We start from the raw sequence: 25020 nt of genomic DNA on the forward strand, positions 1-25020 counted from the left end.
CCAAATAAAAATAAAAGAACAGCTAGGGATGTAGCTCAGTGCAAGGCCCTAAATTCAATCCCCAATAAGACAAACAAAGAAAAACTTCATCTTCCAGTGTTTGCACTGACAAATGGTCTATTTTTACAGTCTGAAAACAAGATAGAAAGAAGGGAGAACGTGAGACCTACTTAGCTCTCCAATGTGATGTAAGCTGATGTCACACAAATTCATTAAGAACGTTTGGCATTATTCCCTTCATGAAGAATTCTTCCCTACTGCACATCAAAGGTTAGCACTTGAAACTTTGACAGCCAAAGGAGAGAATATCCCATGGTGCATTCCAGTCAAGTAATACAAATAGGAATTAGGTAAGAAATTGTACATTAATTTGACAAATATTTATTTTCTTACATGTTAAGTGCATTGTGCTACAAGTTGTGACTCTGGTACATACAGCGCTTGTCCTCATGGAGGCAGAGCACAGTGGAAAATTCTGGTTAAGACACAAAAACAAAGAATGGTAAGTGTGATGCTGAAAAAAGGACAAAGCTGTATAAGGTGACACAGAAGGTTTGTTTTTGTCAAGAATCATTCGCATGTTAGTAGCAAACCCATTAAGCATATCAGGGACTGGCGATTATTTTTATTTTTATTTTGTGGTACTAGGAATTGAAGCGAGAACCTATACAACTAGCACCATCCTCAGCCCTTTTTCATTTTTAATTTTAGACAGGGTCATGCTACATTACTAAATTTCCCAGGTTGGTCTTGAATTTGCAATCCTCTGCCTCGGCCTCCCAAAGTACTAGAATTACAAGTATGTGCCAGCACACCTGGCTTGCTACTCCTAATTTAACATGTTAGTGAATTTCATGAAAGATTACAGGAAAACCAAAGAGTAGGAAATAGAGTTGTCTGGAAAAAAAGACAATCAGTTTCTTGTTCTTTATCTACCTAAAGCCACATGACCATGTACCTTTGCTTCTTGCTGGGTGTTATAGTTCATACATTGTGTCAACTTGTGCAGTGTAGAGGTTTGGCTAAGTAACTCAGCAGGAAGCCAGGGTGCTTACTTTGTATACATTCTGAGCCTGTGCAAGAGGAAAGCATGGAGAGTATGTGAGAGCCATATGACCCCTTAGGTGGGGGTAGCCTGCTTACAATGTAAGGCAGGGAAAGAGGTTGCTTGCCGCCATTCCTCCCTTTTGTCCGGCTGCCATTCCCCCCTTTGCTCTTGTTACTTTGCTGTCTTCTGCCTCAGAGCCATCCAAGTATGGACTGAAACCTCCACAAACTGTAAACTAAATAAACCTTTCCTCCCTTCATTTTGGGCATTGGTTATTTTGTCTCAGCAAAGACAGAAAAGCAACCAAGACACTGGGCATCTCTGTCATTCTCAGAAAGCTGGTTTTTGTTATTATGCTTATGGTTATTAGTTAACCATACAAATGGTTTAAGTATGCTCCACAATAATACCACAGCTAAATTTATTTTTCCTCCTATCTCTTCTAACTGACGTAGATTATTGTCTTAGATTCCAAACCAACTACTACCCAGAAGATAATTATACTGGTCTAATTTGACTCATGCAGTATTGGCTAATTTTGGCTAATAAGACACTTCCAATTAGTCTCCCTTCAAGGAATACCTTCTACTGACTAGGGGACTCGGGAGGAGTGTTCAGAGGAAATGATAACTGAGACCAAAATCCTGTAACATCAAAATCTTGCAGGGAGCCCTGAAAGAAGCTCAAGATGGCTAGAACTTTAGCATGGTGGAGGTGGTGGGAAGTGGACTCCAGGGTTAGGAGTTCAAGCTGGAGAAGAAAAAGGATGTCAGATTACAAAAGATTTGGAAAACCATGCTAAGGAAGATGAGTTTGCCAAGGAGGTTCTCAATGATATAAGTGCAAGGAATAAGGGTGCTGCCCTCATCCAAGTCACCATTTTCTGACAGTGTAAATCACAGTCATATGCTACATAGAACTAATTTGATTTTGTTTGTTTGTTTGTTTGGTTTATGACAGTATGGCTTTCGCTTCTGCTTTCTTACTATAATTGTCCTTTTCTGGACCTCCTCTGGACATTGTTTGATGTGTAGTTATACACACTCTTGGTTTTCACAGAGGTATGAACGTGTTCAACTTATATTACTTTTCTAGTGATGTCCAACTAGTCCTTGATTTCTTAGATCCACACACACGGCCCTGATTGAACTACATACTCTTATCCCATAAGAGGATATAAACAGAGTAAGAAAAAGAAAACACTGAAATAACTTAGGTATTTTTGGTTTTTTCTTTGAGCTTTGTCTTCTAGTGTGACTAGAAAGGTCATACTGTTACAGTGTCAGAAGTCTTATTATAAAGTAATTTTTTTGTAAAATAATAAGGAACTAGAAGCACTAAAATAAAGGACACTGAAAAAAAGAGATGCCAGCAGAGTGACTTAAACTCAGTTTGTGTAGAGAGTTTCGTGTAGGATATTCCTGTATTCGAAATGCTTTGTGAAATCCTCACTCTCGCCTCACTTGTTAAACAGTATGGGGTTTTCCAAACTGTTTCTTCAGATCAACTGTGGCTCCAGAGTCTAAAACCTAGGACTGATTTTCTCCCACTAGTTTCTCCTCTTTCATCCACCTGAATTTTCTTTTTAGTGTCTCTGGTTGTCCTTTCCCCTTTTTACTACTCAGTCTTATTCAGAACTGGCTTACTGAATTGCTTTCTTACTCGTTTCTGATCCTTTTAATTGTGGACTACTGAAAGGTACTTCCCTGGAGCCACATCAAAGAGATTCACCATAGCCCTGAGAAATCACTTGGAGAGAAACAAACAGGTTGTGTAACTTTTAATGGTTGCGCCTTTCTTCAGATGCATACTTTATCAATGCCCTTTTCTCTCACAGGCCTGGGTTTAAGTGAAAGACAGGTTTATATAGGATGTTGCTACCTGGAGAGAGATGAGGCAGTACAACATGGAGGGGACCCTCTGAAGGCCAGACAACTTGAATGGTTGCCAGGCACCTCTTTGCTACCTTGAACCAAAGGAACACATTCACTGTTTGGGGCCATGGCTAAATACATAGGGCTAAGTAGATGACTGCTTTGTGAATTCTGTCTCCCTGCTACAGACAGGGGAAATACAAAATAGCTAATTCTAGGATAAAGCATCATTCTTCTTTCACGGAAGATCCTTAGGGACTACTGTCTTTCATAATTCAAAGTAAAAGGTCAATGCAAGTTTAGAAAATCATTAGTTCTTCTTTGCAGTTACAAGTTACAAACTTTCAGGATTTAACTTTGAGACTAAAGAAGCAGAGACACGTTTGAACGGCATGACTACATTTTTAGGTTCTACTACATTGCAACTTTCCTTGGCAAATTTTCTGCTGCTGGCTCAAATCTATCATTGAGCTGATTTTTACCCCAACTGGCACATCATGAATAATTCATACTTCTGGAAGTACAAAATCCATGAAAAAATTATTATTTCTACTCCTGACTTGAATAGCCAAGATACTTGTCATCTCTCAACAGTTATTTTTGATAGCTTCCTCCTTGGGTAATAGAAAACAAAGCCAGAGAGTGCTGGAAGCATAACAAATGCTCCTTCTTTTGTAACTGGAGTCACATAACTCCAGTTTTTTGACACAAATAAGCATCTGAGGAACAAGGAATCATTGTACCAAAAATAATAGATCCCAACAGGTAAAAGTGAAACCAAAATGACCTACTGCCATACCACCTTGAACATGATCTCAGAAGCTAAATACACCAGGCCAGGTGAGCATTTGGCTGGCAGACTACCTGCGAATACCAGTTGCTGTAGGATTTGCTGGGCATGGTGGCACATGCCTGTAATCTCAGTGTTACTTGGGCTCTCGAGTGGCCTTTCCAGAGATCCTTTCCAGGTTCTTGTTGTCCTGAGCAAAGAATTGGTCAAGGCACACACAGTGAGGTTCTACATGTATTAAAGATAAGAAAAGAAGTACAGCCTGCAAAGTGAGGGCAGGCTACTGAAAGAGAGAGCTCACAGTGGCCAGGAAGTTAATGGCCATCCTCTTGTATCCCCCATTTCTCAAGCTGATAGTCAGATCTAGGCCATCCTATGAAAAATGTGCTTGATCTTGTTCCAAATAATAGAAGACAGCATTTTCTGATTGGCTCCAGGTGCAAGGCTTGGGCACATATGTCCTGAGTCTCTTGATTGACAGGTTACTCCCACTTGCTCAGTCGGCTGGCCATGCCCTAATCTCCTGCCTCCCCAGCAGCTAGAGAGGAGGTAGGAGGACAACCTTGAAACCAATCTGAGCTACACAGTGAGATCAAGCCCAGCCTCAAATATATAGCAAGTCCTTGTCTCAAAAATAAACAGACAAACAAACAAAAGCATCCAAAAGGCAATGGATACTCTGCCATTAACCAAGATAAATACTAAATGGATTAAACATTTACTAAAATAAACTTGATATTTTAAAATGTTTGGAAGATTTAGAACTTAAGCCTAGGTCATATTTCTCAGCAATTTGAACCAAAAATAAATTCAAGACACCATAATTAGTTTTAAGAGTTGTAATTTTCAAAATGGACTCACTCACATTTTGGGTGGGTGAAAGGAAAATACTTAGCAAACCTTGCTGTTTTCCACACACGGTTATGTGTTAAGAAATCTTTTGGAGCCTTGTGAAACTTGTTTTTTGAATAGTTTTCTTTTGCTTTTTATATACCTAATGACTACATAGTTTATCCAACATCAGAGTAAATTCTGCTTTGTGTTTTTCACCTCTATTTATCCAAGAAGGTATTTGAGGGAGGGATTTTCCAGTAGATATATAGATGGTTAGAGATAGAGATTAGATAGATAGATGATAGATAGATAGATAGATAGATAGATAGAAAGATAGACAGACAGATAAATAGATAGGTATTCTTTCTCACCAAAGTTCATTTAAGATTGTGGAATGATATAGCACAAAAAATTATCACCACCTTCTTCATGCATGTACCCAATGATATTGCTGGTTTTTTGATTCCGGAGATGTCATTTATCCTCTTTCATGGTTTCAACTGTTTGAAAAGGAAAAGATGATATAAAAACACAGCAATGACAATAGAGTTTTTCAGCAAAGTCTGGAAAGTAGCTGTCTAACCTTCCTTAAACCATTAGTTTTTTGTCTCAAGATATACATAAACACATTACATACGGTATCTATTTTCTACACAATAAGTCGTAGATCTTTCCATGCTAGGATACATTCTCATATTCAGGGGCGTGACCGAAGAATTTCTTTCTTAAAAAATGTTTTTCCCAAACACTTCACTAAGAGTATTTTCTTAAGAACAGAGCAGAGAGGCATCAGAGCATGTAGCAATGATTACTAACTTTTGACATTCACAAAGACAAAATTTTGAGTTGATCCTAACTGCTTAACTCCAAGAAGATTCTGTGCTAACAGATGTGGTCCAGAAGCTGATGAACACGTCTCGGTAGGGAACAGCATCCTCAAACTCTTTTGTTATGCCTGATAAAAGTCAATCTGTTGGTTATTTATCAATCATATATGACATAACACCAAGAAGTTTTTTTTTCCTGACCAAAGACTCCTGGGCTCTCCACATTTTGCCATTCTAGAAGTTCTGATGCAAAACATGAATATTTCTCCAACACAGCATTAGCCCCTGAAAAGGAGGAAGAAATTAGTATTAGTGTCCTAATTTTCAAGAGAGAAACTTGGGTAGAGAAAAGTAATTTATTAGCTAGATCTCTGTTTGCTAAAGCAAAAAACAGAAAGGATGAAGATGCAATTTGACAGATAATTGGCCCAAAACCATTTGATGTCTTGAATAATATCAATGTTTCAACAGTTTGTGTTTTCAGCCACTCTGTTTATTTTATTTTACTTTATTTTTGGTTTTTTTGTGGTACCGGGAGTCAAACTCATGACCTCGCGCTTGCCAGACAGGCGCTGTGCCTCTGAGCTAAATCTCCAGTCCCCACTCTGTTTATTTTAAAAACACAAAAACATTAGAAGATTGAGCACCCTAATTTAAAACTTCATGTTTCAATTACCCAAAATCCTTAAGCTATTGTAGATTAAAAATCTAATGGGTGTTGATATCTTTAACTGAATATAAATTTGCTCTTTTTGAAATTTGGGAGAAAGATAACAGATAAAATAATGCTTTCTAGAAAGAATCTTCTGTGAAAAGAATAAGCATTGACTTAGACATCCACATTTCTAGCTTGCTTTTCTTCATGGAACTAGAAGGATAGATTATTCTCCAGAAGTATCAGTGACTTGGTAGTAAATGGAACCACGTAGTATCATTGAATAGTTGTATTTGATAATCCTGGTCAATAAATTCCAGTTCTAATAAGGAAAACTGTAGAAATGATGTGCATAGTTTGCTTTCTAAGTAAAAGAATAAATAAAGGTGAATAAGGTATCAATCATAGACCTAAAGAACTACAACTCTAAAACTTCTGGAAAGACACACAAGAATACATCTTCATACCTCATTTTAGGCAATTATTTCTTGGTTATGACACCAAGCTAGACAAATTTTTAAAATGCTAGTTAGATAAATTTGGATTTCTTCAAAATTAAAATCTTTTGGCTTCAAAGAAAATCAAGAATATGAAAGATAATTCATGGAATGGGAGAAAATATTTGCAAATTGCACATATGATAATGAACTTGTATCTAAACTATGTAAACTTAAAACTCAACAACAAAAGCACAAATATCCTAATTTATAAATTGTCCAATGACTATAATAAACATTTCTTCAGAAAATATATGCAAATAACCCATGAGGAAAAATACTCAATATTATGAGTCATTATGGAAATACAATTAGTTGTCACTTTAGAACAATTGACTGTTTTGATGAAAAAGACAGAAAATAGAAAGTTTTGTGAGGGTGTAGAGAAATTAGGACCCCCACACTGGTGATAGGAGTGTTACATGGTACTGCTGCCTTGGGAACAAATGTATTTTCGGTTTCTCAAAATGTTATACATATAGTTTACCATATAATCCAACAATTGTACTACTGCTCAGAGCAGACTCAGGACGACTTCAAACATGAAACTTGTCCCCAGAGAGAGAGGACACTCAAATGATAGTCAGTTGGTGAGTAGTAGGTAAACAAATAATGATGAAATTTTATTTGTGACCGGATTTCTCATTCTAGATCAAGATTTTCTTTGGCCTTAAAAACTACTGTGATGATAGTACAATATAGTTGAACTTTAAAAATAGTATGCTATGTAAAGAAAGCTAACAGAAAAGGTCATGTGTTATATAATCCATGTACAAGAGCTGTCCAGAATAAGAAAATCCATAAACACAGAAAGTATATTAGGGATCATCAGGGGTTGGACAGAGGGACGTATAAGGAGTGACCTGAAGTGTGTGGGGTTCCTCTGGGGTAATGAAAACACTCAGAAATTAGTGATGATAGGTATACCACTTTGTTAATATGCTAAAAAATACTAAGACATTAAAGTGGCAAGTTTACTAAAGCAATTCTTTTTTCAAATTGTGACTAAGGAATCCAGTTCAGGTGACAGAAAAAGGACAACAGAGTTGGAAAAATAGGTGAGACCTAGTTCCCTCCAGGTTACAACATCTTTACTAAGACCTTGTTTTGTTTTCAGCATTCTATAGTTTCATGTTCTGCATTCCTCCATGAAACTTAGTATATCCAAAGTACAAGAAGAAAGGATCAGTATCCATGAGTCAGGGAAATTTGGCAGTGCTTCCTGAGGACATGAAAAATAATTGCAGCATGTGCATGTCCACCCTATGGACTTTGTACACGGTGATGTCTCAAATCAAGTTAAATTTCAGAAATTGAGAAAGTCAGTAAATTCAAAGCAAAACACCCACCTGAGAAGATAAAGTTTATTCTGTGATTTTACTTTTCCTTGGAATACAACTGCAATCAAAATCAAAGACAGCATTAGCTTCACAAAGAATCATGGCAATTTCACGAATACCTATATTATATTACTCCATGTTTGCAGTAACTAATGATTACATCCTTTGTGGAGAGCTGGTGCATGTACATGGCACAATTTAACTCTTTTTCTTCTTATTACCTTCCCCTCCTCTCCCTCCTCCCTTCCCTCCATCTCTTGGTCCACCTCCCTTTTGCAAAAGATCCATCTTCTTATTTCCTATTATCTTTTATTTTACTCATTATTTATACTTTGGATTTCTCATATAATAGAAATGATGTGATATTTAGGTTTATGCATCTGATTTATTTCACATATCATTTTAATCTCAAGGAGCATCCACTGTCCTACAAATGGATCAAGTTTTACATATAAGCTGGGCATGGTGGCGCACGCTTCCCAGCACTCAGGAGGTTGAGGCAGGAGGATCGTTGCAAGTTCAAGACCGGCCTGGGCTACAAAGTGAGCTCAAGGCTAGCCTGAACTGCATAGCAAGACCCTGTCTCAAAAAAAAAAGATTAAAAAAAATTTTATTTATAGAATTTTACTGACATTACCCAGTTTTAATGAAAATTTGGGGGAACTAGAATTTTCATATTTTCCTAGTGGGAGTGCAAAATGGCTCCAAATATTTTGGAAAATAGTTTGGCATTTTGGTATGAATTTGTGTGTACATTGATCATGTAATCTAAAAGTCCTAGTCTTAAATATTCACCTGAAAGAATTTCAAATCTATATTCACACAGTAATTGATATGTGAGTTTTTAAAGCAGCTTTATATGTAATCTCCTAAAACTGAAAATAACCTAAGTGTCCTTCAGTTGATGAATGGTGGTACATTTCGACAATGAGATGTTACCCATCAATAAAAATGAATGAAAAAGACCGATAGACAAAACTACATTAAAGAAATTTAGATGCATTTTCTAAGTGAAAGAAGCTAGACTCAAAGAACTACATACTTTATAATAGCATTTATATAACATTCTTTCAAAGACAGAACTATAGGGCAGAAAACACGTGGGGAGTTGTTGATTTCAAAGAAAAATGGATGATAGACTCATTCTACAATTAACTGTAGAGGTGGTGACACACATTTCTCAAAGCTCACTAAGAAACAGGTGACTTGGGGCTGGGGATTTAGCTCAGCAGCACAGCATCTGCCTGGCAAGTGCAACGTTATGAGTTCGATTCCTGGTACTGGAAAAACAAAAAACAAAAAACAAACAAACAAAAATAAAGGAACAGATGACTTTTACTGTGCGTGAATTAAACACAAAAATAGAAAAATAAAAAATTTGCAGTATATACATTCACTTTGAAAAATAATATTACTTGAATATATGAGCCTAGTGTGATGACTAATTCAAAGGTTATTAGTTCAAGATCAAACAAAATACTGTCAAATGAAATAATATCTGTGAGATTTCTGAAACCATATTTATATACAAACTCCATATAATTACATATATCTACACACCTACACACACATACATATCTCCAGTTAATGCTAAGTAAAGTGCATAGAGGTACTTCAAATAAAGAATAATTTTGCTTAAACTGGGGTTCTAAAAATTTCTTGAGTTTTTCTTTAGCAAAACATAATCATTGTATGCAACCAGAAAATACATTATTAACTTCAGGAGCAAATTATCACAAAGAAAGTTTTAGTTTATTGTTGCCCCTGTTACAAAATTCCATAAGTTTTTGCAAACAACTTCCAGTTATGATCCAGAGGAGGGGGAGGAAAGAGGTAGAAATTTTAGCCCTAACACGTTGTTGGCAAGGATTTCATAAATTCTGGCGACAGATGGTGTGTGGTATTTATGAGCCAGTTGTTGAGTGCTCACAGAATGACTCATGAACTCAGAGCTGTTTATTGAAGGGAATTATATGGCATTATTTGTCTCAAAATTTGCCTGCTGTGTTGCAGAAAGACTACAAACCTTGCTCGACCTTGAGACTGTCTCCTTTCTAGTGTAATTGGCAATCAGCCCAATTTTTTTTGTTAGTTACTTACCTCATCTGATTTTTAATATAACTTTGATATGTTGAGCCAAATTTATATTCCAATGAGAAACGACCACAATGTGTTGGTAGGAATATATTTTAACTTCTTGTTTTTCTTGTGTTAAAAATAAATGTATTCAATACACATGGGTAAATTCCTTAAATTTGTATGATATTTGAATTCGAGTAAACCAGATTATTGAGTCATAGAGGGAAAATAAAGAAGAATGTATGGTAGTCGGAGATTCTGTATGACAACTGTAACGAGATATACGGTGACAGGGGTGTAAAGGATCTTAACAACTCAGTCATTGTAGTCTGCAGGCCAAATGTTAGAAATGCGATGATGTGATTCAAAGCTTTAACTACAGCTGGTGAAGACTGAAGGTTGCTCATAGCTTTATGAGATATTTTGAAGTAGTACCATTATCAGTATTTTAGTATAGATTTTTTTTTCACTTTCACTATTTGTATTTCCATACTGGCAATAGAATACTGCAGAGCTATCTGCAGTATTTGCCATCTTATTGATTGCTATGGGTGAACCAAATGAACTACCCAAGTGGTTTTTTTGTTGTTGTTTTGTTTTGTTTTGTTTTGTTTTTCTCTGGTATCAGGAATCGAACTCATGACCTTGTGCTTGCCAGTGTATCAGTGCTCTACTGCTGAGCCACATCCCTAGCCCTCACCATTACTCTCATAATCAAGGTCCTTTCCACACTTAAGCTCCTGTGCAGGTCACAAGCTTGAAAAGAGAAAGAGGTGGAGAATTGTCACACCTACTGTTCCCATCATTTGAGGGTGTGCTGTTCAAATAAGAAGCAAAGGAAAAAAAGTTGGACATTCAGGACAGAAAGGAAGCTAATGTCTGGGGGGCATGAGTTAGACAGGCATTGTTTCTTATCACTAAGGGGCCCAGGAATTTTATTTAGAAAGAGAGCCGAAGACGTGGTTTTGAATCTAATGCTTCTTCTGGTGCCTGCTTTTCCCCCACTGTGCAGAGAAGAGTTGCAGCAGATGAGAACTGGAGCTTGCTGTGGGAAAGGCTGCTCTGCGAGAATATGGCTGTCATTCTTTGCCAATAACAAAGATGCCTAGATAGTTCACGTTTTTGAAAAATCTAAGCAGCAGCAAAATTCAATTATTTGCCACTAGCATACACTGGCTCATCTCACTCCAGCAGCTTCACAGGAGCAACTGTGGCTTGGCCCAGAGCCAGGGAAAGCACGTCGCCCCTAGAACCAATCCAGATCAGATACAGCTTGATTTGTATTCTTTTGGGACTCTGTATTTAGAAGTACTTAAGGTTCCAAAGTCAAATTTGAAATTAAGAGACATGGGCCAACTTACTACCTTAATACTAACAGGAAAACAAATATTATTTGAGTTATTCCTAGTAAGTTATGTTTTGTTTTCTAAGATGTTACTTTTCCAAGATAGAAAATGGCGTAAAGGCTCTAGGACGGAAATCTAAGAGCGAATAGATGTTTTTAGACTAAATAGTATCATCCTCACTTTATAAAGCATGTTCAGACAAAAATAAGGACCAAGTAATTTGTCATCCAAACAAAGGACAACCAGCCATTTCATAGGAGCAGAAGACTGATTTGCAGATGGATCTATCTGCAGTATTTGCCATCTTACTGATTGCTATGGGTGAACCAAATGATCTACCTAAGTGTTTTTTGTTGTTGTTGTTTTGTTTTGTTTTATTTTTCTCCGGAACCGGGAATCTAACTCACAACCTTGTGCTTGCCAGGCAGGCACTTTGCCGCTGAGCTAAATCCCTAGGCCCAATCTACCTAGGTGGATACAGGTCCCTTTTTTTTACAAGCACTGCTCAGAACTACTTGAGAACTACCAGCCCAAAGAAAGGGATTAAAAACCCATTTCATGCCTGAATAGCCCAAAGTCAAAATGTAATAGCATTAGCTATGACATACTACAGAGATTGGAATTCCTGCGCCACAATGATGTTAGAAAACTATCAATTGCATCGTGCAAACCTGGCTTGTTTCTGGTATATGAAGAAGGAAAATTTAAGTTTACTATGCTCGGAGACTGAGCTTTGCCCAAAAGCATCAACCAAAACAGAAGTTTTACACAAAGCCTCTCAGAGAAAGAAAACATTTCTTCCTCACCTAATAACTTTGATTTTCACTGTTTTCTGTTCCATAGTGGGAAGATAATGTAGGAGGTGGAGGAAAATTGAGAGAATTTATATGGACCTTTACCACGGTAGGTGGCTAACAGCCAGTGCTTTACTAATGGCAGCTCTTATTTTGTTTTTGTTGTTAATAGATCTCAGCAGAGCCACAATTTATTACTGTGGAAAAGGCATTAGGAATAAAGAAGCAAAGTGTATGTAATACCTCATTCTACCTTTTGGCTTTTTGTAGACTTCAGAATTAGATGAGTCAGTACTAATAGATTTCTAAATTATTGAATCTGAGAGCTGAAGGCACCTATTTCATTCATTAATTTACTATGGATTGGAGATGGCGATGGAAGGATGACTCAGACACTGCTCTGCTTTTCAACAACTTGCACTTTCATGGGAATGATTTATCAACACTGACAAAACAAAGAAGAAATGTAATGAGAGAGATGTGCAAAGTATGCGTTGGAAGCATTAGTGCTGGATAGTTAACGCACAGAAAATGTGCAGGTCCAGTGCTTAGGGAAAGCTGCCTGGAGTTTATAAACCAAATATCATGCATGTGGTGATGGTGTGGTTAGAACTGCTATCTACAGCTGGTTAGAGAGATAATATGTAATTTACCCATATCATGGTAAGATGGGCATAGTGTAGAGATAGAAGCGCTAGTCCAAAACGAAGGCCTAGTGAGCTTCAGGCAGGGGGAAATTCTATGCATGAAAACAGTATGAGTGCATTGAAAAGTAAACTCAGGAGCACTGTTGGCTCCTGTGAGGCAGAATTGAAGCTTAAGACAAAATAGAATTCAGACAGTAGTTCAGAAAGTGTCAGTAACAGGAATTCCAAGCTAGTACATCAGGCACAGATAGTATGAACAGTAAAATAAATAAAAAGTTGTGGGATATCAATGAATTCAAAGCTGGATCCTAGCCAGTGATTAGGAAAACACAATGTAATCCACCTACTTGAAAATTAAGGAAAAACTAGGAAGAATGTCAGGGGCCCAGCAAAGTGAGCTGTGGTTTAGTTCAGTCCTTATAGACTACCAGGCTTGACAGGATCCAACGGCTGTGCTACAGGGAGCAACTTGGACACCATTGCTAAGTACTGGGTCAATACTTTGAGGAGGTGGAGCAAGTGGGAGAATTCACACCCTGCACCTGTCTCTATGTAAGCTGTTGCTCGGGGTGCATCTAATCCCAACTCTGGATGGTGGCCTGGGCTGATTAATTGGCTGGTTGGTTGATTTATGTGCTGACTTCATATTCAAAAAGTATCTCAAACTGATAACTAGCATGATGATCAGCATGATTTAAGGTGATTACAGATCACTCAAATACAGGGTTGCTATTTGAGTTTGTATTACACCTATGTCAGTCTGTGTATGTGGCTTGTGCATGGTGAAAGAATATGTGATAAGAAATTAGGATATGTGACACCTCGGGGGGTAATGAAGTTGTCATAATCATTTATGGCTATGCATGGGGTTTTCGATCTGAGTTCTTGGAGGCTTGCCTTAAGGCTATTGAGGGACGGATCAGCCTTCATTCAAGTTTATGCACACTGATACAATGACTGGCTTCTGCTATTTAGGAGCATTCTACCATGTGCCAACTATGGTGTGTGTCATAGCTGCGTCCGGACAAATCTGCTTTCTTTTTTTTTATTTCATCTTACTGTGAATAGGCACTCTCCCATACCTTGAGAACATGGAAGCCATAAAATTTGATAGAACCATGCATGAGATGTGGCCTTCATTTCCTATACAGATACATTTTTGTGTGCAAAGCAGCATACCCCTGGAATGCTCGTGACAGTCAATATTAACACAAAGTGCTACTCTACTGAGTGCACCTCTGGCAGGTGCAATGCTTGGTATTTTTATCAATATAATTTCCAATCTTCATGATAACTTTATGACATAGGTAAAATTACTAGCTATATTTTGTAAATAAATAAACTCAGGGCTCATGGAAGTTTAACAAGCTGTCCCTAGAACACAGAATGAGAAAGAGGCTCAGGATTTGATCCCATCTGCTTCAATTTGTTGACAAGCCCAACCCCTTTCCATCACTCTCCATTGTCTGCATACTTTTGTCACAGGGCTTACCACTGTTTGGGCAATTACTACTGTGTACCAAGTTGTCCTTGAATGAGTTTATGGACATTCTTCATTTTCTGGGGTATCTGGCAAACGAAAGAAAGAAAGAACAGAAGAAAGAAAGAAGGAAAGAAGGAAAGAAAAAAGAGAGAAAGAAAAAAGAGAAGGAAAGAAAAAGAAAGAAAGAAAGAAAGAAAGAAAGAAAGAAAGAAAGAAAGAAAGAAAGAAAGAGAAAGAAAGAAACCAAATTAAACAGGAAAAGTCATAATGGAGATAGCATATAAAACTTTGTGTAATACATATATATGTATATATTAAACATCACACAAATTATATGCGAGTTTTATACTATCTATACTAGATATTAATTATACACATGAATACATATATACACTCTGTGAATTACATAGTTATATGTGCATTAATTGTATATACTTACACACATATACATACACATATGCTGCCAAAAATTACAAAACTTCAAAATCACTGGAGGAGAAAAAGTTAAAACCCTCACCAAATTCTTAGGCTCTCTGAAAACAAAGCAGATGCAGTTTTTCACAAGACTAGTCTCAGAAGAATTTCCAGGCCAGGAATCTCGCCCTGCCTAATTCCCTCAGTACCTACTGGTGGGCAGACAGACTGTGGAGCTGCTGGTGTGGAAACGCAGCCACAGTCCCTTGAACAACTTACTTGAGAAGGGCTCTAAAATATGAATAAATCCACATATAACAACCCAGCCAGTGTGTTTTTTCTTTGTAAAAGTGCCAGTCACACACTAATGAAAATATTTATTACCTCTTTTTTGGGGGCGGGGGGTATGTTCCCTTGTTGACAAGAATGTTCAAAACCAGGACAAAACATCTTTAATTGAGATAGTTCAGGAAAATGCTCAGGGTGCTGGGCATTAGAAAGATACTTGAAAAACTATAGAAAAAAGAAATCAACAGAAACTCAAATGTAGTATTATTCGGGGGCTTTTAAAATTTTTGCTGTGCACTTGAGGCAGGTTTATGGGGTTCTTTATGAGAAGTAAGGGGAAAATATAAATTGCTGTTCCTTGGCAAAAGCTGTAGCTGAGTGAAAGTGATATCTATTATCATTCAGGGAGCCAGGCTAGGGAAGAATGTTCCATCACACTCAGCCAGCTACAGGGGATTTAACAGTTTCTGGTGTCAGAGGTGAAGAGCTTCGATTTGTGCTACAAGGTTTGCTACATGGAATTTGTGATGCTTCTTTTTTTTTTTTTAACATGTATATTTCAGTGCATAAGACACAGAAATAGAAAGTCCAGGAAAATACACAGGAAGATGTTTCTGAGTGAAGAAAGTTTATGGTCTGAGCAGGATCCCTCTCCTGTCCATTTTCTCCCTCCAATCCTTGTTAATCTCACATATATAAAATACATATTGCATTGGTCTGTTTTCTGTTGCAGAAACAAAATACTTGAGGTTGGGGAATACAAAAAGAAAAGAGCTTCATTTATTCTCACAAGTTTCGAAGCTGTCAGCTCAAGACAGGACAGTCTTGTCTGTTCAGCCTCTGCTGTGGGCGACATGGCAGAGGGCATCACAATGGTCAGAACTCATGAAGAGGAGCTCACACAATGAGACTGGAAGCCAGAAACAGAGAGGCACCTGACTCACCCTTTTATAACATCCAACTCTGAAGACAAGTAATTGGGTCCTTTACCTCTTCTGAGGACAGTACCCCCAATGATCTCCCACTAAGCCCTGCCTCTTGAGGTTCCTAGCATCATACTGAGCACCAGATTTTCAACACACAAACCTTTGGAATACTATGTCCAAAGCAAAGAGTATGTATATGGCACAGACAGAAAACATGTGCTCTAATAAGTATACAGAGGGTGTGTTCTTATAACGGGACTGATTAGATTGACTTCCATATCCTTTCTGTTATTCTACATCTTCTTCTTTTATCTCTGTTCTGCTAAAAAAAATAGATTTGTTTTTTAGCTTGCCCAAGGAGACAGATTACACCTATAATAAAATAATTCATAAACCATGGAGGAGAAGAAATTACATGAGTGTGTGAGAGACTGAGTTTTTTTCTTTCTTCTTGTACCTAGGGGAAATCATATTTAATGGGTGGTTTTAAATCTTTTTTTATCCCCAAATTCATACCTTTAACGTCTGCCCCTTGAGGCATCGAAGGGAAAGCTAACATGACAGAAGACACTAAGATGGTAATCAGGTATCACATCAGAGATCAGTTTGTCTTTCTTATGAAGCAATGTGAATTTGCTCTCTGTGAAATTAAGGCCTTAGAAATGTGGAGGGAAATAGAAGGGATTTCAGAAAGCCTTGTGGATTTTTTGTTATCTTTCAAATTCCTCTTAATGGGAGACCTCATAGTAAGAAATCACAATCCTTCCAGGCCTCAAAATGTCATAGTCAGAGCCTTCACTCTTAGCCAGGAAGATTTTGCAAACATTTCAGACAAGAAATTAAATAGAACAGTAGTAACAACAACATAAAACAGCTCTCTTCAAGATAAATTATAAGGAACATAGCAGGACAGAGACTGAATTTCTAGAGATAGACTCAAACACTATCCTTGGCTGACATTGCGGAATCATCAGATTGTTATTTTGACACTCAGTTGTTCAAATTCAAACATTTCTCATTAAGGTTTTGGAAACAACCAGTGTTAAAAAAAGGGGGATACTGTCCATATATCACAAATATATCTCTTTCAGAATTTAACAAGACTTTCCTCAAATACATGTGCAGGATAAAAAAAGAAACTTCTTACATGGTTCTAGAAGTGCTGAAAAGAGCAACAAAGAGCCCCTTGATCTAGGGGCTCAATGATTAGAACTTTTGAACAATTTTTCTGTCAGCATTATCAAACATAGCAAGAGATAGAGCATGACCAGAGAAGGTGCTGAAGACTTATCTAGATTTGTAAAAACTAGAACTGAGCCAATCAAATTATCTGAGATGGAAACTTCTTCCTATAATGCCCAAATCCCCTCACCATGAAGGTAGTAAAGTCACAGTGGGCTTCTCTACATGGTGGGCTGTGGGCCACTGAAGAAGTATCCTTGTTACTTAGCTCTGTAGCCTTAGAAAGAGCCACTCACATAGTCAAGGATAATTTGTGAGAAGAAGTCTGTAGTGACTTCAGTTATGTACTTAATTGGGGTCATGTATCTTTCTCAGATGGAGAAAAGAGCAGAATCCAGATATCCTAATGTAAGGCCCAGCTGAAGATATACACAGTAGCCATAGTTTCTTTCTCTTGCTGGTATTGACCTTAGTGCTCTGTTGAAAAGAACCTTTACAGCACCCAATAAATGCCAGGAACTGTGTTAGGCACCAGGATGCACTGATGTGCATAAAAGATATATCCTTGACCTTCTAGAACTCATATTTATTGATGAAAGATCCACACCAAGCAAGCAATTCCCAAATAATTATTTTATTTAGATTAAGTATCATGAAGGAGTGCAGAGTACGATGCACATATAATGGATATTAATCTAGATGTGGCTTAGCAAGTTTTTGTTAGAATTTATATTTATGCTGTGATCTGATGAATGAGCCAAGGTTAGGTAAAGAGGGTATCCCACCAAACATAAAAGTTGTCTATCACATAAAAAATAAGGCTAGATGTCAACCTATTTGGGGAGCCCAAGGGAAATTTTCACTCGTGAGGTCCCCAGTATAAAGAACATATGTGTGCAAGACATCAGCAGCAACAAGAGGCAGAGTAGACCAAAGGATAGAGTCACCTGCATCTTTATTGTATACTTTTATACAAGTTGTTAACACCTATTTACATTCTTACATGCTGGCCTCATTAGTGCATGCACAGCTGTCCATCACTAACTCATGGCTATATAATTATTTTTGACTATACCCTGATGTGCACTTGTGTTGACAACAGGGTCATGCCCTCAAGTCTGTCCCGAGGCATCCTTGTATGCTCCAAGCTTTGACTCAGTCTGAGCGGTTCCCTACACTAGGAAATTTATTTCAAGGCTAGTGTACTTAAGGCTTCCATCATCTAAAAAAAGGAGCTAGATTACATAACTAGGATCTCAAAGGGCTTCATCATTCTAGTGATTCTGGTACTTTACTTCCATCAGTATAAGGTTTTTGTTCCTTTCCATGTGTCTGGAAATAGGGCAGGAGCTAATGTAAATGGTACAGAAGGGTTAATTTCCTGAGAAACAGCAGAGACTCTTCTTCAAATATCATGTGCTGGTCTTGTATAGGTGGATGGCCAGGGAGTGCCACCTCCACGGGCAAAGGTTGGCTGACAACTGGAAGCCAAGGGGATCTGCTTTTAGACTGGGCAAGGGTAAATGACAGCAAGGAGCACTCTAGTTAAAACTAAGCTTCACAGCACAGAAGAGAAAATAGAACTTAACAAGACAGGTGACTTGAGATTAGACATTGGAACATGTATGGAGCAAAACCACTTGAAAAAACTATGGGCGTGAACACTGCCTCAGTGAGTGAGCCCACAGTGGTTGGACACCCTGGGCTGGAGCACCTGTTGGCAGCTGGCTGGTTCTCTTTCTGAACCCTTGATCCGGCTGGATGTTTTGCAAATGCATGCTTTTGGTCACCAGATGCTGCTGCAAAATGGATCAGCACAGTTCAAAATTTATGCTTGCCCTGACAGTGAATGTATGAAGAACACTTTTTTCTTTGGCAATGAATTATACTGTACTGAAGGTTCAGTCTGAATAATGAAAATTCATGAAAACAAAATTAAAATGAATGAAAGTAAATATTTGTCCAGGTTCTGCCATTTATGTATTAGCTATTTGACATTATTTAAACAACATGTGCCATGGTTTTCCATATGTAAAATGGGAACAATAATAATACCTATTCATAGAATTATTAGGGTTAGCTAACTTGTTATTTATAAAGCACTTAGAGCAGTGCCTGACACACAGTAAAGGATATATTTGTTTTTTAAATAGGTGAATATAATTCTGAAGTGCAGCCCAGGTAAATTCCTGCTATAGTTACACATCAGACCAAGATTTCAAATCTTGTTACTTTGTGTGTGTTAAATCTTAAGGATCCAGAACTGGGTAACAGAAAAATAAGACTTTGAAAAACTTAGTCCTACATAAAAATTAAGAATAAATGGGGCCTCTAGCAAAAAAACCATATATATATTAATATTTGTGAGTCTGGTTATATTGCTGACTGATAAGTATACATAAATGGAATTTACCTAGAGGGAAAACTCTATAGAACATGTGGAACATATAATGTTCAGTATAAAAACAAACACTTTTAACTGACTCAACTACAATGGTGAATGTGAGAACTAGAATCAAAGATCATAACACAGGATTTTAGAAATTGTTAGGGGAGGCAGTGACTATCTCAACAGAAGAATCCAGGTTACCCTTGGTTTTCTAATTTTGTTAATTCAAAAGTATGCAAATAGTCTTTCCAAACACATGTTCCTAATCACCACTCCTTGTGATAGAAAAAGAACCAAAATTTAAAAGTCACTGTAGGATTGACCTAATGGTTAAAGACTTAGAGTGAGTTTCCATTGTTATTCCTCTGGGAGCTGATACTTCCTGATGTAGGAGCCCACTGGGTTTGGGCCAGCATTAACCAAGGAGAGAGACATGCTAACAGCCTGCTTCTTGCTTCTTTGTTTTAGGAGCTGGCTTTGGGGAGGAGGAGTAATGCAGAACCCACTGACACCTCTTCCATGTGAACTAAGCTGACTGAGGAGCCCGAGCCCAGGAAGGTGAACCCAGGAAGGAAGGTGAACCCAGGGAGGAAAGTGAACCCAGGAAGGAAGGTGAACCCAGGAAGGAAGACTGCCAAACTCACTGAGCTGCTCTGACTTCAGCAGTCAAGAGAGGGTCATTAGAATTGACTCAACAGCAGAAGACCAGTGATCGCAGAAGTGGAACACCAGTAAGGTGCACCTTGCAAACTACAGCCAGGGGACACACTAATACCTGGAACTTCTCTACCTAACCCTGTGGGGACTCAGCTTAGAGGTGGATTGCTGCAGGGAGGTCATGAGAAGGGCCGAGTGAACTTTCATCATGGAGCTCACCGGTGGGACTCTACTTCCCAGCATGAGGCATAGGCTTATTTGCTTCAGGAAGAAATAATAAGAAATTTGTCCTTTGATGTCAGGAAGAGATAAGGAAAAAGAAAACTAAGAAAGAAAGAGAGAAGAAGAAAATGGACTAAAGCTGATAGTAGTAACTTACAAGTTGCTACAATTTAGTTCATGATCTCGCTTTGAAAACCACTGCTGGAGTCTTGATTTGCACTGTTACATTAATTCCTCACAAAATCCCCACGTCTTAGATGTTATTATCTTGTTTGGCTGATGAGGGCGTCCAACCCACAGAGGTGGGAAACTGTTCCCACACCACACAAAACTCCACTTTGCCTAACTCCGCAATACCCTTGAAACTTTCCTCTGACACTAGATTCTCAAAATATTTCAGAGAAACCTCCAACAGGTCATTGAATGCAGAGAACTACAGCAACAACCATCAGGACTAATTTTAGTTTATTTCCTGAGAAGAAGACTGAACACTTTCTTTGTCCTGGAAGCTTACAGACAAAAGTCAATCTTCTTGTGATAGCTAGTGAGCCACTCAGGGAGACAAGAAAGGCTCAGAGTGTGAGGAAATTTCTAGTGGAAAGGTCTGACACCACTACCTGGCCTGGTCATTGACTAAGAGCATGCTTGAGTTCAGTAACTATTCCAGTAGCTTGGTAAGATCTAAAAAAGAAGAATAAAAGCAATGGGTACACCTGAATTATTCTCATTTTGAAATAAATTTTCCGTTTCAGAGTCCTGTCCCAACCACATCTAACATGTGCACATCTAAGCCGAGAAATCTCACCCCAAGTCCTGTACCTGGTGAACTCTTAAAGCTATGCATGGAGGTACCAACTCTATTCTCCTTGCCACTGGCCCGTATAGCCTTCAGAATGTCACATCAACATATAGCTGATTGTCAGTGTTTCAACTGTCTCTCATTTACAGGTGAAGGAATCATGTCAGAGACACTATCCTTAATAATACAGTCATCCCTCAGTATCCAAGAGCATTCCTTTACAGATTTTAAAATCCCACAGATACCAAAATCTATAGAAACCGAGGTCTTTCATATACCATGGTACAGCATGGGCATGGAACCAACACACATTTTCCTGAACACTGCATGTCTAAATTGTTTACAACACTGAACACAAGTAAGTGTTGTGGAAATAGTTGCTATCTTGTGTTGTTTGAGGAATAGTGACAAGAATACAACATCTATATGTGTTCAGTACAGATACAATTTTTTTTCCTGAATATGTTCAATTTGTGGTTGGTTGAATCAGCGGCCCAAAAAGCTGCAGACGCAAAGGGCTGACTGTATACACTCTATAACCATTGTTCTGTTTCCAACGCAGTGAGCTAGTTTGTACAGGCAATGCTGGAGAGGGTCTGTGTGTGAATAAGCAGAAGGCTCCTTGGGGTCGCTGTGCCGGGGCAGCTCCTCATGTCCTCCGAGGGAGTTTTCCAGTGGTGTCACTCTGGAGAAGCAAAGGGGTGAGCAAATCAGCTCTTCTGTGTCTGGATATCTCCAGCTTTAATGGGAAAGATTAAACTTAAGAAACAATTAGCTTTCTCCTAGTTTCAAATAAACTTGAACACTCTGGAGAGAAACAATCTTGGCCTTTAGTGAGAAGAGGCATTGATGGGATATGTCAGCAGACTTTTTATGTTTCAGCTTGGGAATCGTTGTAGTTATCCTTAATTCTATGCTATTGGTGGTTACAGCTAAACCCCTTGGAGGGGAATATAACCTCTGCCTGCCCCTAAAGATGGTTTCATAGGAGAATGGTGGATGAGCTCCTCAGTTCCTTTCCAGTGATGCTCCCTGCTTGGGACCCCGTCATGCACTCTTCTAATTAGCGCAAACTATGTTGTCTTCTTTGGCACCTCCCATCCCTCATCAGATTTCCCGTATGTACACTTGGCTCTCTTCTCTTATTTCTGTATCCATTCCCTGAAAAAATGTATGCCCAAGGCTTTGTAGTTCATTGGCTCCTGCACCCCTAGCCCAGTCCCTCTTATTCTTTTTAGCAGGACAGCCTAGCTAAGAGTAGGGTCCTGCAGTTATCCTTGGTGCAAAACCTCATCTATCAAATTGCCGGCTATGTACTTAGGCTCTCTGTAAGTTTCAATGCCCTCATCTGGGAAATGGTGATACGAATGGTGCTTGTGGTTCTTATGAGGACTGTGTAAATTAGATGCAAAAAAAAAAAACTTCGAGCTGTGGTGGTCTTCTAGTTATCTCATGCCTGCGATTCCAGCACTCAGGAGACTGAGGTAGGAGGATCATTGTAAGTTCGAGACCAGCCTGGGCTGCAACGTGAGCTCAAGGCCAGCCTGAACTGCATAGCGAGACCCTGTCTTAAAAAGACCCCCCCCCAAAAAAAAACCAAAAACAAAAACAAAAAAAACTACCACTTTGAACAATACAGGGCACATTAGGTATACTTATAAATGTTAGTAGTTATTACTGCCTTTTTCTTTCTTTCTTTCTTTCTTTCTTTCTTTCTTTCTTTCTTTCTTTCTTTCTTTCTTTCTTCTTTTGAGACAGATCTCATTATGTAATTGAGGCTAGTCTTAAACTCAGTGTGTATCCCAGGCTAGGCTCAAACTCATGGCAATCCTCCTGCCTCAGCCTCCCCAGTGCTGGGTTTACAGGCATACACCACCACACCTGACTTACTATTGCTAATTTTATATACTACTATTTGAACATTACCTGGATGTCCTGCACAAATCTAGGAACTGATATTTTTTGAAAGAGATTGAAATCAGGTAGTTATGTAAATTGTATAATGTAATCCTTACAACAGCCCTGCAAAGTAATTTTCAAGTTATCTCATTTCCTATCCCTTCATAAAGAATTTCTCAGAGTTGGTACTATTAAACAAGTATCATTTTATTCTGCACAGGTCAAGAATTACAACCAGCATGGTGGAGATAGCGGCTTTGTCTTTTGTCGCCATGTTTGGAACTTCAATTAGGGATGATGCAAACAGTTGGGGGCTGAAATCAGCCGAAAGCTGCTCATACACAGGTCTGGTACCTGAGCTAGAATGCCTTGAAGGCTGTGGCCAGCTGGAGCATCTATGCACAGCCTGTTCCATTGTGGCTTGGGTTTCCCAGAATGTGGCAGCTGCGTTCCAAGAGGTAGTGCCCTAACAAGGCTCACTTAGAAAGCAAGTATTTCAAGAACAGACAGAAGCTGCAAGACCTTTTATGAGCTAACCTTAGGAGTCAAAAAGCATTGCTTCTGTCACACTGAGTTGGTTCAACCATCAGGTCTGCCCAGACCCAGAGGAGGGGATGTAGACCCACCTTTTGTTGGAAAGTGTCATTGCCTGAGTGGCCTGGTTTAAAAATTCCTGCAGGTATGTATTGCTATCAGTATAGTAGCTCTCTTTATCCAGACTAATACTTTTTTTTTTTTTTTTTTTGGTTTTTGGTTTTTCTCCGGTACCGGGAATCGAACTCATGACGTTGCGCTTGCCAGGCAGGCGCTTTTGCCACTGAGCTAAATCCCCAGCCCCGAGACTAATGCTTTCTAAGATCCCTAGTGGATGCCTGAAACCACAGAGAGTAAGAATCCCTATCTACACTATGCTTTTTCCCACACATATGTGCACAAATGTAAAGCCGTCTCCACCTTCACTGAGCACATATCACATACTGTGGCCATAACTTTTGCACTTTGAGGTGCAAGAGCAAAATGGCCCCAGATTTCTCTTTCCTTCACAGTTTCACAGACAAAATGCTCATTTTATAGTAGGTCTTAGCAATCTCAGTAGGTGATTGTTTTCTTTCTTAATTAAGTTGAGAACTTTCACCTTTTCGTTTGAAGGGGGTCATTTTTTATTGTTGGTTTGTTTGTGTTTTTCTGGTGCTGGGAATCAAACTCACGACCTTGTGCTTGCCGGGCAGGCGCTGTGCTGCTGAGCTAAATCTCCAGCCCTAAAGGGGGTCACTTAATGACTTCTCTTTGACATGTGTGAGATGCCAGCATCACACACACTCCTGCACTGTAGGGCTGATAATAAATAAAATAAGGGTTATCTGAACACATGCATCGTGAGACCACGAATGTTATCTGCTATCAGAGATGGCTAAGTGACAAAAAGCAGGACAGGTGACAAGTACAAGACAGATATAATGGTCAAGGGATAATTCTCATTCCAGGCAGGATAAAGCCATGACAGTACAAGATGTCTTCATACTACTCAAACAGAATGCAATTTCACATGTATAATTTGTCTATTTGGGGAACTTTTATTTAAAATTTTTGGACTGAGAGCTGGGTAATTGAAACCCTGAAAAGTGAAATGAGGGATAAGAGAAGGTTACCAGACTTGAGTAAAAAGAGAAATAAAAGTTGGAATGATAAACAAAGTAGCTTCAGAAAGATGCCACATGTAGGAAGCAGGACAGTCTAGAGTTGAGCTCAAGATTTTAGGTAATGCATAGGTTTATTTTTATTTAATTAATAAGCATTTTATATACTTTCAATAAGGAACTAAGGTCATTGCTGAAGTCTGGCAAATTCTCAGCTGTTTCCCTTTAAATAGAACATATCTGAAATTTTTCCTTTTCTCTTTTCAAGAATTCAATGAATTTTTTCTTCACTTGATCCAGGTCAGAGTTTCTTAAGGCTTTTTGTTTGTTTCAAGAATTTCTCATTAATTCTTTTCTTATGCCTATGTGTATGTTTCTGTTCCACTATTTTTA

At 38.5% G+C, this 25020-nt stretch overlaps 1 long non-coding RNA gene across 2 annotated transcripts; it reads left to right on the forward strand.

The window, feature by feature from the left end:
* The first annotated feature begins 236 nt into the window (after window positions 1-236).
* LOC102007799 lies at window positions 237-21010 on the forward strand. Of its 2 annotated transcripts, XR_261467.1 has the most exons (4): window positions 237-350; window positions 12134-12193; window positions 15650-16030; window positions 19882-21010. It is a non-coding gene; the product is annotated as an uncharacterized LOC102007799 (long non-coding RNA). The 2 variants fall into 2 exon arrangements; XR_261466.1 differs by lacking the exon at window positions 15650-16030.
* The last annotated feature ends 4010 nt before the right edge of the window (window positions 21011-25020 follow it).

Source organism: Chinchilla lanigera, unplaced genomic scaffold (genome assembly GCF_000276665.1).
Source record: "Chinchilla lanigera isolate Chin_1 unplaced genomic scaffold, ChiLan1.0 scaffold00030, whole genome shotgun sequence".
In the NCBI taxonomy this organism is placed as follows: domain Eukaryota; kingdom Metazoa; phylum Chordata; class Mammalia; order Rodentia; family Chinchillidae; genus Chinchilla; species Chinchilla lanigera.